Source organism: Ictalurus punctatus, chromosome 20 (genome assembly GCF_001660625.3).
Source record: "Ictalurus punctatus breed USDA103 chromosome 20, Coco_2.0, whole genome shotgun sequence".
Classification (NCBI taxonomy): domain Eukaryota; kingdom Metazoa; phylum Chordata; class Actinopteri; order Siluriformes; family Ictaluridae; genus Ictalurus; species Ictalurus punctatus.
Window position 1 is genome coordinate 15,577,176 of NC_030435.2, and position 14,890 is coordinate 15,592,065.

Here is a 14,890-nt window from a genome sequence, read left to right on the forward strand (position 1 = left end):
CTCCAAATTCACCCCAAATAGACTCAATCGTTCATGCTTCGTTTGTGCCGGTTTGTGCAGATAAAAGTTTCCTTTGTGCTGCTTCCATTTTTAAAATATTAGACATTAAGTTCTATGAGATTACGTCACCAGCCCCCCACATACTCCAAATTCACCCTACATAGTCTCAATCGTTCGTTCCTTGTTTGTGCCGGTTTGTGCCAACAGTCTTTTTTTTTTTTTTTTTTAACAATACAGCTGAAGTAACAAGGTAAAATCCAAAGGACAAAACAAATCACATTAAACAGTCGCATTCACTTAATTGTGACCTATACACTATGCGTTTTCAACTTTTAAGGGACACAGCAGATCACAGGATGTATGAATGTAACACGAACTCCAAGGTAAGTGTTTTTACTTGTTACTGTATATCTTGTTATGAGAATAGCAGTCGTAATATTAACATTGTCATAAATAAATACACGCACCATAATCTGTTTTCTGTAGCTCTGTGTTTATACATACATAGGCCGTGTGTGTGTGTGTATATATATACACATATATACACACGTATATATACACACACATGTATGTATTTGTGTGTGTGTGTACATATATTTTTTATGTATATATGTATATATATGTGTGTGTGTGTGTGTGTGTGTGTGTGTGTATGTGGAAACTTGACTTAAACGACTCTATGAATTAAGAATTAAGCCAAAATGATTTTACTTGTGAAACTGAATTATTGTGTACTATCAAACATCCTTTGACGCAAATAACGGACCTTTAAAAACTTAAACTTAAAAGCACTCAATACTGACAAGCCACTGCCTGTCTTCAAACCAAGACTTGAGTGCAAACACCATCAGGCCCGACTTCCAGAAAAGCAGAGACGACTTCTCCAAGCAGGAGTAGGAAAACAAGGGTGTGTGGCCTAGAACAAAAATACTTGAATTTGTGTAAGTAAATTTAAACAATACAATCAGTCTTTTGTGTATAACACAACATGTGGGCATATTTTGTTTTTTTCTGACATTCCTGTCACTCAGGTCGTTGCACATCTCCCAGACACATGGAGACCCCCTGCAGTAGGCCACATAATGTCCAAGAGCATCCTGGGTTAAGCCTCCTCTGAAAGCAATGACTGCCATTAAAGTAAATCTCTCTCCTTGGAGGATCAGATTGGAGGGAAATTCACACAAAGAAAATTCTGTGGAGGTGCTTCCCAGGTCAATCCACTCACAACCTCTTTTGGAATTGGTGCCCCTGCACATATCCATTCTGTCAGCCAATGTGTTACTGCATTAACATCATGTGTCTCTGACAGCATTTGCACCACTGGGACACATGAACTCTCATGCCCTGCCAGAACACCCTGATATAAGAAGATATGGCCAGACATGCTATTTGCTCTCTGTAGTTTCCTCACCACTGAGCCAGTTGCATCAAAACTCACAGTGGGGTTAGTAGACTTCTTTGATAATGACTTGTACATAAACATATGTGTTTGACTCCTGTAGTGACAGAAAAACTTGTCCAGTCCAATGTCTTTAATGCTACCACTGTGAGGTGCACTATATTTTAACATCTGCAGTGACAAAATAGTAAAAAAAAAGTAATTTCTCTCTTGCTTTGCTTTGCTCAGGGCGGCCAAATTAGGAAGATGGCTTGGCTCAGGATCTCCAAAATCCATCAGCTTTGTTGCCTCTGATGCCCTCCATACATGGGGTTCCATTCTACCCTCACACAGTTCTTTGGCTATCTGCACAGGCAAGTTACCAGACATCGTACGCTTGGAACAGCCAGTGTGCAGGGAGTCATCAGTGTTTTTAATTAAACAATTGAGCACCATTGGGCTGTTCATTTCAGGCTCTCTGTCACATTTTATGTGAATGTGGCCATGATATTCCTTACAGTTGCCTCTGATTTCTATGAATTTCTCTGTGGCTGATGGATAGACCTTGGCTCTTTTAAAGACAAATGTGCAGGGGCTTTTCACTTCTTCCCAAATGTGATGATTTATCACGTGTCCAGATGCCAGGCTTCAAAATTGTTTATTCCTTTTTTGTGTTTTAGAGAACTTGTTTTTGTATTCAACTGTTTTGGGCATGAATTTAATACATTTCTGAAATGGAACTTGAAGATCAAAAGTCCAGCGATCTTTTGGTCTGGGGAAAAGGCCACTTCCATAAATAAACCCTAAAGCAGTCCAGATGTTGTGTCTGTTCAATTTAACAAAAGTATATAGAGCCTTTGCAGTGATCTTGTTTTCTAGCTGCTCACTAAGCTCTGTCCAGATGCTCTGATTAGGAGTAGCTATGTTGCCATTTTGGACTATGGCCTCTTTTGATGAACAGTGGACTGTGAAAATTGAATCCCTGTTGACTGCTGGTTTCTTGGGCATCTGGCATAAGCAAACCATAATTACCCACTGAAATAATCCTGACACAAAAAAATGTCACATACAGTGTAAACTTGTTTTCATGTATTACTGTATTTGCCAGAATACAGGGAAAATATAATATAGTAATAATATATACAGCTGTTATTAGCATTTCATAGATACATTAGCCATATTAGTATTAGCAATGAGTTTTCTGTTCAATAAACATTGACAATCTTAGCTCTCATGAATGTTGTACCGTTATGATTGAAGTTAACTAATAATATTGTGACTGACCGTGTTAAAAAATTGTACTTACACTGGCCAGAATTCTGTTTTAATAACTTTGTCGACTTTTCCTATAATAACAACACTAATTTCCACAAGAGCATCTTGAACAGAAGTGTCATTACACCTAGTGGTGGCAGTGAAGTGTAGCAGATGATTCTCCTTATAAATAAATGAAAAGTTCAATCAGGAGAGACCAGTGAATGAAGTAAAGAGAATTGTTTATTGAACAACTGATGATATTATTTGTCTTGAAAAAGTCTTCTGCAATTCGACTCTCAAAGGGTGCTCACACCGAGGAGATTTGCGCCTATAATTCATTGTATAATATTTTATAAATGGAAGCAGCACAAACGAAACTTTTATCTGCACAAACCGGCACAAACGAAGCACAAAAGATTGAGACTATTTGGGGTGAATTTGGAGCAGGGGGGGGGGGGGGGGGGGGGCGCTGAGTGACCACAGAATGACCTATAAATATTATTTTATCTCCAAATCTGAACCAGCACAGATTAAACTTATCGGCACAAACCAGCACAAACGAAGTAAAGTAAACGCAAGTAAACTTACCTTGGGTTGAAATGATGTTGATTTCATTTGGGTGAAAGGACATTACGCATTCAACGTATTTTCTACTTGCTTTTAAAATCCCAAATAAAGAAATAAATCAGTATGTGAACATTTAAACTATTCAATGCCCATCACTTTCAGTTACTTTACAAATGGCCTACATATAAATCTTTAGAATATTTTTTTCTCCAGTATACAAATCTTAAACACTGTTTAAGATTGCATTTACAAATAGATGTATAATAATAAACTTATTTTATAAAAAAATTAAGCAATACTGTTCTCAATTTGTTTCTTTTTTCATAAAAAACACAACACAAAGTACTGATAAGAATACCGTTAAAGTACCGGATCGAAAAGCAGTATCAGTAAGATAGTATTAATACCGTTAAAACCTTAACGATACCCATCCCTACCCAGAAATAAGAGATGAGTGAATAATTTCAGTTATAATGGTGAGCAGGGAGGGTAAACAAGCTTTAACCAGATATGTGTGGAGGGGATCAAGCTGAGAAGTAGATGATTTGGAATTACGAATACAATTGGATATTTCAATATCAGTCGGGAGCTCAAAACTCATAAAACTAGTTTGGGGAGATTCATGAAAGATGGGATAAAGTGAACTACAAGCTACATGTCACGGCGCGAGATGTAAGGGAGTAGAAAACGGAAGTAGGTGCAGGTAAGGACGTTTATTTAAGGAGGCAGGCAGATAAATCCAAGTCATGAAAAAGAGGCAATGGGTTCGGGCTGATTTATCACCCTTGGCTGGAACCTTTGAAACTGTGGGTCTGGGTCTTGACGGGCGCCAGCTCATAGATTCTGGTCTCAAAACTAAGGTTGTAGAGACCATGTTGAATGCTAGAACGCCATCCACGACAAAATTATATGCCCTCAAGTGTCAACTATTTTGTCTCGTGGTGTGAGGAATGTCAGCTAGACCCACCGAACTGCACAATAGCTACAGTCCTGGAGTTCTTGCAAGGATGTTTCTCAGTGGGGTTGGCTCCTCCTAAAATAAAGGTCTACATGGCCACCATTTCGGCCAGCAACGACCCTATTGATGTAGCCTCTATGGGGCAACATCCTTTAAATTTGAGATCCTTGGACCCGTGGTCCGAGAAGGTCTGTCAGGTGCCCCATTTGACCTCTTAGAGTCAGCCTCTGAGAAGCATCTGACTCTAAAAGTATCTCCTCTGCTGGCTCTGACATCTCTCAAGCGAGTAGGAGATCTACAAGCTCTCTGTTGCCCCTTCGTGCCTTGACTTTACCTCTGGATTTGCCAAAGCCTTCCTGTATCCTAGGCTGGATTATATTCCTAAAGTGCCTACATCTGCTGCCCAGCCAGTAGTGTTGCAGACTTTCTGACCTCCTCTCTTTCTTATACCGTAACAAGAGAAGTTGCAACTCCTGTGTCCAGTAAGGGCTCTCTGTTCTTACGTCCACCGCTCCGGCCAGTCGGTTTTGGTGGCGACAGTAGAGGTGATGCGGTGTTGATGCAGCGCGTCTCTAATTGGATATTGGAAGCAATTGCTATCGCTTATGAAGTGCATGGTCTCGCTATGCCTTTGGGCTTAAGGGCTCATTCCACTAGGGGGGCCGCCTCCTCGAAGGCTTTGTCCAAAGGAGTATTCTTACAGGATGTGTGCTGTGGCAGGGTGGTCAACGACTCACATATTCATTCGATTTTACAGCCTTTATATACATTCCGGCCCGGGTTCGAGTTTCTAGCAGTGACCCTTGGGCTCGGATCTTTTTGAACAGGCCATACACTCACGATGATGGAGTGGGCATTCTCATTCCCACAGCATTCACCTAATGCAACATGGAGTTCCCTTTGAAAGGGAACATCTAGGTTACGCATGTAACCATGTTCCCTGAGAAGGGAATGAGATGTTGCATAGCTTTGTGATACTGGGGCATGCCTGTGAATTGTGTCTTCGCTTCAGATAATAGAGGCTGATGGTGCAGTTCACAGGTGTCATTTATATATCACGCAATGCACTTAATTGCCATGTCACCTGATCATGGCAGGCCTATAAATAGGCTTATATTACACAAGCTTCCGATACCGGTCACGCGCTTCCCACAGCGTTCAGCTAACACAACATCTCGTTCCCTTCTCAGGGAACATGTTTACATGCGTAACCCAGATGTTTTCTCTCCCTCTTGTTGCTGTTTTTTGTGTGTGTGTGTGTCCATCCCTGGGCGTGGTGCTCCACCTTCTGTGCCTCATCAGACTTACCTGTTTCATATCTACTTGCCTCATCAACAGCGTATATAAACCCCAGTCCTTCAGCCAGTCATCGCCAGAAGCACAGGCTTCCGGTGCGGTACACTTCCGGCCCTACTCATGGGTCCGTTCTGTTATTATGAATGGGTGTCCTTGTTGTGTTTTCTTGTGCTCATTGCGTGTTTTATCTTCTAGTGTTCCAGGTCTACTACTCTGCCTGTCTTCACACTCTCGGCTCACTTCCTGCTACACCCAGTCCCACTCTCATGCCGCAGACCCGTGGGCCCTGGCCTGTACAACACTCAACAACCTTGAGAACATGCTCTGCACTGCTCTCCCTCCTCCAGGGCGCATCGGCTGAGCATCCGACCCTCACACTGTGGAGTTCAAATCCCGACCTTGACCACTCTATTAAACTCGCCTCTCTCACACAACCTCACTCTTAAGTTCTTTAATAAAACCTGTTTTCACCTTGGATCCTGGTGTCTGTGTTCTGCATTTGGGTACCCTTGTCTCTGTTTCCTTAAAAGTATAATTGGCAGCTAGAATAACTCTGTCTTTCACACAAAAATATTTAGCAGTCACAGTTGTTTATGACTGTTAAATAACAATAACAGTTTACATTTTACAGCTGAGCAGCTGATGGTTAAGGGCCTTGCTCAAGGGTTCAGCAGTGGCAACTTGGCAGGATTGGGATTTGAATTCACAACCTTCCGATCCGTAGCCCAACATCTTAACCACTGCCACTGAAAAACTTCAACAGAAATTTTAGGGCAAGATTATGCTGGGTTGTGGCTCAGTTTGGGGATTTCTGTTTATAGGCTTTTGTTGATATGGTTAAGACTGGGATTCCGGTATAGAAATTTGTTCTGGCCCAGAGCAGGGCCATGTATGGGCTTTTAATCGGGTGACATTTGGGCCAGTTATGGCCTATGTGTGCCCATTGTTTGTAAACCGAATCATCATTCTTTTCAGTATATGGGCCGAGGGAGAATTGGTTGTGTGGACTGGAGCTGGGCCAGAAATAAATTGCTATGTGGGTATGGGTATAATGGTCAGGTGTCCACATAATTTTGCCCATAGTGTATGTCTCCATTTGTTTGGTTAGTGCTGCTTGTAGTATTTCTGTACCCCAAGTTTAGGATTCAATCCATGTTTGCCATAGTATCACATGATTTTCAAACTATCTTGTCAGCTGAACTATTGTTCTTGGCTGGATGACCCATGGATTTATCCACAGGGCTTCATCAGCCTGTACCACTAGTGAGACCACAGGTGTCTGATCCCCTGCATTACAACTATAGCTTCTCCAAACTTGGCCCCAAGCTTAGAGAATGAGACACAACTTTTTGTAGTACATCAGTTTGTCTCTATGCAAGCTCGCAGTAGTTCCCAAAAACTCTGCACTTGGTTCCACTGTTTCATTGCTACTCACAGTACTTGCATGTAAAAATACTCTGATAGGGCAGATTTAACAATAATATAAATTTACAAATTATCAAAGCACTACAGCACCATACACAGTGTCTACAATTCACTTGCTCAAGTCCTTGACAAGATGAGAAAGGGGCGAGAGAGAGAGAGAGAAATATGGATAGAGGAAATGAAGAGAGAAAAAATAAAAGAGCCGAGAGAAAGAAAGTTGCAGAGACTCACAGGAGCTGTGATTTGTGCCAGCATTAAAACACAAACCAAAAGAAGTGCAATCCATGCAAACCACAGCGCAACACTGCCACCGTTCATCTCAGCACTCACATATTTCCCATTCTACTCAGCTGAAATAGACTGCATTAATACTTTAGCTTTTCCCATGGGTTATTTAAAATATTTAAGAAAGTGCAGAAAATACCATTTAAGAAGGGATGTTTGGGCCTTAAGTCTCTTTTTGTGTGTCAGAAAAAAGAAACATTGAACACTTAAGTCCCATGGGCTGTTATTAATGAATGAGAAGAGCATTAATGTCAGTCCTGAAAATACAGGGCACAGAAGAGAATTCTACAGGAATTAAGTACTTAATATCTATTGTTTGTGTTTGGTAGAGAAAATTGTTGTTAGCTGTATGTAATTTTTCTGTTTTACATCTCATTGAATGCCATTTGGAACATACACTCATAGACCACTGGAGAGAGAGAGAGAGAGAGAGAGAGAGAGAGAGAGAGAGAGAGAGAGAGAGAAAGAGAGAGAGAGAGAGAGAATATAGTGCTATGAAAAAGTATTTGCCCAGTAAAAGTATTTACTCAGGTTGCTTTTGTTTTATCTTAGATTTCATTTTAATTTCTGAAACAATTTAGTATGAGATATATACAAAAACAGAAGAAATCAGGACAGGGGCAAATACTTTTTTGAAATCACTGTACTAGCTACTCAAAACTCCTAGCTCCAGTGCAAAATCAAAGCAACAACTCTCAAACATCAAACACATATTGGCCGACACATTTGTGCTAAGTAAAAAGTTAAAGAGCCGAAACACCATGATCAGCTATATTAAGACATTCTAGCAGAATAACCTAAACATACACTTACATTATGCCTATTGTAAGATGACACAACTTGAAGAATAATTACTAAACAACAATATCACTTTCTTTCTGATGCTGTTGCAGCCAAAAAATTAAGGTGAGGGGGAGTTTGGGTACATCCTGTTTAGTCCTGTTCACTAACTGTACTCCACGACCACACAACAGGTCAACCACACAACCACACAACATGTTATTGTGTCTTTAATGATAATGTACAATGAGTCACATGCACAAATTTGGCTAGGCTTGATGATTGGCTTGTTTCTACAAGCCCTGCATTGTCATAACCAACGTAGTTACCACAAATTGCACTATTTTTTTCTAATCCACTAGAAAGTTCAGGGTCAGAGCCTTACACTTACACAAAAATGTCCTTACAAAATGTCTTATGGAAATCTGCTTCTTTAAACATTTTTTAAATGGGAATAATCTGTGGTTTCAACCATTAATGTTTTTAATAAAAAGGTGGTTAAAATTTTTGCAAAGCAAAACAGTTTGATGGGAACCTTGATTAGAACATGCCAGACCAGGTCAGTAGTTGGTCAGATGAGTTATGCTTGTTCACTATGACAACAAGAAATCAGGCCAATGGAAAGTGCACACATGCATACAGGGTACTTTCCCATAATCCTGCAATTTAGAGGGCTGTCCAACTGTGACAGCCTGCAGTTAAAGATTGTGGTCTCTGCACTAAAGACATGGCAGCTCATGTTCTCTTTACTGAATTTATACTTCTTTGTAGCACAGGGGTTACTCAAGGTAGAAGTAGACAGATAAATCACTTGAATCATTTGAAGAATAATTTGTAAATATGAAAATCTTAGAAAGTTGCCCCAAGTAGAGGTGTAAGCCTAACACAATTCCACCATCTTTATCTCTATCTGTTTAGTGCTCCATATATTTGTACCTGTATTTTTATTCAGATTTAAACCATAAATGGGTGTGGTCTAAATTAACTGAACGTTTTTTTTTTGCTGCATCCTAAGGAAACTCAGTCCTGATGGGATCTAATCTCAACCTTCTATTCTTATCTGTATTCATATTCATTTAAAACACATTCTGTTCACAATCCAAATAATGTATTTGTATTTAGTTACAGCACAAACCATCTCACATGGAAGGTTACAAATGTCTTCAATACAAAACTGAAAATGATTACAGTTCCGAGTGTAATACTTTATAATACATGGTAATAAGAAAGTCTACAGGAATTCAGCTAGTTCTAAATGTACCTCAATTTAAACTGTGTGCTACTTCTTAAACATTAGAACTTAATTAATTAAAGTAAATGTGAACAGAATGTATTTGTGGATGTATTGAAATTATAGCCGCAAAATGTTTTCAGCTTAAGTTTTCATCAAACTGTCAAAAAAAAACCCTGACAAAAATAGTTTATGTCATATTGGAATGAAAACAAGGGATCTGGATGTTTTCATGTCACAGAAAAACATTCTGTAAATTTAAAAGTTTTGTATTTTATGTTGTTTGTTTTATTGACTCTTACTGTAGATTTTTTGGTATAATGTTCTGTTGAGCAGACTAAATTCTCAATTTGTTTCATAGTAATTTTGTAATTTAAGGATGCTGGATTTTAGCTCTCCTTTAACTCACTCTCCATTAACAAGAGCTTAATAGTTGATTGTGCTTTATTGTGATCCTGCAATGATGTGCACACATTGATGCTTAGATGGCAGGATAGTTTGAATGCTTGAATACTAATTAAATAAATGGAAAAATTAGACAACAGAACAAAACTTTTCAGTTATCTAATAATTAGCCATTATATCAGCACTGATGTAAGAAGAGACAGTGATCAATTGAGTTGCTTATTCTCTGTCAAAGGATAATTTTGTCTCCATTTTATAGCTTGCCATCTCAGAATGATATTGAATTGGGTTAAAACAATTCCAAATGAGTTAATGTGAAGATGAAAATAGAGTAATGGAGGACTCTAAAATAATGTGTTCTAATAAAAATTGTTGATCTAGCCCAAACTCATGGCTAGATCTGCCAGATGTAGAGTAAGCAAGGGCGGATATTACAGCCAAGCACAGTAATCTTCCTTCGGCTTTTGTCTGAGCTGGGTGAACCCTCAAGTCTTGGTCAGGCTAACACACAGCCTGTCCATTGAAGTCACATCAGGATTAGGTTGGATCGTGAAGTGAACAATTGAGAACTCCAAATGATGTGCCACAGGTGTGTACTGAGTCTGAGAGATTTTTCATGACATATCATGAAAATGCAGAGAAATTGCTTTTGGTTTATTGAAGCAAATCTAACAAAACAGAGTTATGTCAGTAGTTCTGTCAAACTGGATCAATTACGCCAATCTATCTTATTTCAGAATCAGTGTATTGGTCTGTCCCTTTCTTTACTTTTCACTTCCTTATGGCTGCATCACTGTGTGTATGTGGATTCTAGGATGAAATGGAGCTTTATTGGCATCTATTAAAACTAACTATACACCCATCAACCATAAAATTATAACTAACTGCCTAATATTGTGTAGGTCCCGCTTGTGTCACGAAAACAGCTCTAACCCATTGAGGCACCGACTCCATAAGATCTCTGATGGTGTGCTGGGGTATCTGGCACCATGAATTTGCCATTTTTGCTGTGTGGCAGGGCACATTATACTGCTGAAAGAGGCCACTGCCATTAGGGAATACCGTTGCCATGAAGGGGTGTACTCGGTCTGCAACAATGTTTAGGTAGGTGGTATGTGTCAAAGTAAATCCACAGGACCCAAGATTTCCCTGCAGAACATTGCCCAGAGCTTCACAGTTCCTCCGCCAGCTTGCCTTCTTCCCATAGTGCATCCTGGTGCCATCTATTCCCCAGATATGCGACGCACACGCACCCGGGCATCTACATGATATAAAAGAAAACGTCTGGGTTATGCATGTAACACTGTTCCCTGAGAAGGGAACGAGACGTTGCGTTTAGCATAACACTATGGGAAGGCCACTTGCGCGTGACCTGTATCTGAAGCTTGTGTAAAATCATGCCTATTTATAGGCCTGCCATGATCAGGTGACGTGGCAATTAAGCGCGTCGCATGATATAAAAAAGGCAAATCGTGGATGCCCGGGCGAACTCAACACGATGGGGAAGGAACTGGCTGAATGCCGCAGAATGTCAAGCTCACTCAGCAGGTCTGCTTTCTAGGCCTGCAATACTGCCATTGTATCCACGACCCACTACCGCATAAGCCTTGTTCACCAGCGGCGAGGTGGCCTTACATGGTTTGGATGGCAAAGCTGGCTACCCTAAATTACCTGCTGTCGATGGAGAGAGGCAGCTCAGAAGCACCTCTTCCACCTTCAGCATGGCTAAATAGCTGTGTGATTTATCCCCCACAATGGCCGAATAATCCGACATCGCAGGGTTATAAATACGGCTTATGGTTTTCCCAGAAGCGTGATCTTTTATCATGCCCTTCTGGAAAAAGAGGGGGGTTTTCTGCAGTGTGAGGGGGATTTATTTTCACTGGGGAGAAAAAAGCTTGTCCAGCCTTAGTAATCACTTCAAGCAGCTCTTTATACGCTTGAGAGCTGCTCTCCATTCTTGGCACACCCTTCTGGCTCCTCAGAGTCAGAGAGGAAATTTTTCTTTCCATAGCGGAAGAACGAGTCGTGACGCAAGCTCCAAAATCTGGCGGAGAGCCGGACCCAGAAGACATAGCAAGAGATAGAGCAACGCTCGTCTCCAGCTCCTCTTCCAGATCCATACGAGGCTCTGAAGGTCCCAGGACCCGAGGCTCTGAAACCCAACTCCCGTCGGCCTAGAAGAGAGCTAGCCTCAAGCAGAGCTGTCTAATTGTAAGGCTTTCACAATGTGCACAGTCAGATCTCAGATTAAACTGGACTTAAACACAGTTCCTGAATTTTCTCTCTATCATACTTTTCTCTATTTTTTCAAGTAAAGAAAAGTAAAGAGATTTTTCTTTGTTATTATTTTAAAAGATAGAGAGGAAATTAAGAGTATTTTTGCAAGCATTACACAAGCGACAGACATGCAGTCTCACTGAAGATAATAAGGCTGATGGCACGGTTCATAGGTGCCATTTTTATATCACATGATGCGCCTAACTGCCACGTCACCTGATCACGGCAGGCCTATAAATAGGCATTATATTACAAAACCTTTCAATACTGGTCATGTGCGAGGGCGCTTCCTACAGCATAGAGGTCACGCAACACTGAGTTCCCTTTGAAAGGGAACACAAATCCCACCCCACATATGTGTCAAAGAAGGTTACTGAGCTTTGAAGATGTTTGCATTATTTAAAGAAATGGGCAGTTAAATGATTAAAATTCTGAAAATAAATGAATGTTTGGTAGTTTTGCTCAGAAATGATGCTGGTAAAAAAGTGAAGTCAGTGAAAGTGCAAAAATAAATTAATATATAATATTCTTATAACAGTTTTTTGACATGGACATTTGTCTTTTATGGACCTGAGTGGTAGGTTATTTTATTTTAAATCTGACACTGCATAAAAAATATGAATGCATCAAAATTAATGTTGTTGTTAATCACTGACATATCAAAGACTGTAATAATCAAAGAAGAAAAATCTGCTTAGCATTTAGTATTTGGAAAATAGTGACTATTTTTCTTTTTTTATAAATAAAACATCTGTGGCATTATTTAAACAAACCAGCATTTAAGGGGTTACAATTCTGAAAATGAATGAACGTTTGGTAATTATGATTGGAACTGATACTGGTAAAAAAAAAAAAAAAGTAATAAAAAATCAACATCAGTGAAAGTGGAAAAAAAAATAATATAAATATTTTTTGGACATGGACATTTTTGTCCTTTATGGACCTATTTGTAACTTTTTTTTAATTGACACACATTGGTTAAAAGCAGAACACAATGAGCTAATTTCAAGAAATATTTCAAGCCTTAACCTGACCTTTTTAATATTAATGGGAACCTGTAGACCACTGCTTTAATGTGTGTTACTGTACTATAATATTGTGTGCATTGTACAGCAAACAATCTCAATGTGAATTAATTTTAAATGTTGTTTTGAACAGTAAAAAGTGATTTTCCCTCAGACTATATATTGACATGGTCCCCCTGCTATATGGCATGCTAACTAGCTTAGCTAATTGCCAAATACCAATGAGCTAAAGTAGCTTGATGTCTTTGTAGCAGAATAAATGAGTGAAATCATGCCTGCAAGGTATATACATGGAAATATTTCAATGAAGAGTCCCCTCTAGAATGGCAAGGCCAGTTAATTTGTTTCTGTTATACACCAAAGACATTTGGGTTTGAGATCAAAAAATGGATATGACACAAGAGTTTAGGATTTCAGCTTTTATTTCCTCTTATTTACATCTAGATGTGTTAAACAACATAAAACATAGAACATTTTGTATCAGACTACCCAATTTTTAGTTGAGCAAAATTATAGGAACAAATAAGATTTGAAGTAAATTAAAGTAAATAACACTTAATTTTGGTTGCATGTCCCTTGCTTGTAATAATTGTATCAAGCCTGTGACTCACTGTCAGCATCAAATTGTTGTTTTTTTCTTTTGTAATGCTTTTGCAGGCTTTTACCACAGTCTCTTTCAGTTGTTGCTTGTTGCTTTAGTCTCCTCTTCACAAGGTGAAATGTATGCTCAATTGGGTTAAGGTCAGGTCATTGACATAGCCAGTCTAAAACCTTCCAAACCTTTTCCCCTGATAAAGTCCTTTGTTGAGTTGGCATTGTGTTTTGGATCATTATCTTGCTGCATGATAATGTTTCTCTCTATTAATTTGGATACATTTCTCTGTAAATTGCCAGACAAATTTTTACTGTAAACTTCTGAATTAATTCTGCTCCTACCATCATTAGTTACATCAGTAAAGATTAGTGAGCCTGTTCCACAAGCAGCCATGCAAGTCAAAGCCATGACACTATCTCCACCATGTTTCACAAATTAGCTTGTACATTTTGGATTATTAGCAGATCTTTTCTTTCACCACACTTTGGCCTTTCCGTAGAGGTCAACCTTTATTCCATATCTTGTGTGGCTCATCTCATCATATTTCATGCAAATTCCAATCTGGCTTTTTGCTTCTTACTGCTGATGAGTGGTTTGCATCTTTCCTCTATATTTCTGCTTTCAAATTCTTTGAATGATGGATTGTGATACCTTCAGCCCTGCCCTGTGGAGGTTGTTGGTGATATCACTTACTGTTCATTTTGGTTTTATTCTTTACAGCTCTCTCAATGTTTCTGTCTTCAGCTGTTGTTGTTTTCCTTGTTCAGTAAACCAGTGGTTTCTATCTTTTTCAGGACATTGCAAATTGTTGTATTGGCTATGCCCAATGCTTGTGCAATGCCTCTAATTGATGTTACATCTTTTTTGCAACTTCAAGATAGCTTGCTTTTCTCCCATAGACAGCTCTCTGATCTTCATGTTGGCTTATCCTTTTTAACAACAAATGCAGTCTTCACAGGTGAAACTGCAGGCTAAAACCAATAGTAGATGTTCTGAGATATTTAGTGTTTAAACAATCAATCTAACAGGAAACCCCTAGCTTACAAGAAACACCTGTCAGTCATGGTCCATTATTTTTGCTTGCGTACATATTGGGTATTCTGATATAAACTGTGCTATGTTCTATGTTGTTTAACACATTTACATATAAATACCAGGAAATAAAAACTGAAATTCTAAATGCTTCTTACTTATCAAATTTACTATTTTACATATGGTGTGAATGATATCAAACATTTCATAAAAGTTACTTGAAATTTGAATGGAAAAATGGACAAGCACAGGATTTACAAATATTAATTACACATTTTTAAAGACCTTGTTGTGATTATTGACTCCAGTCTTTCATTTGATGCTCATGTAGATAATATTACTAGGACAGCCTTCTTTCACCTCAGAAATATTTCTA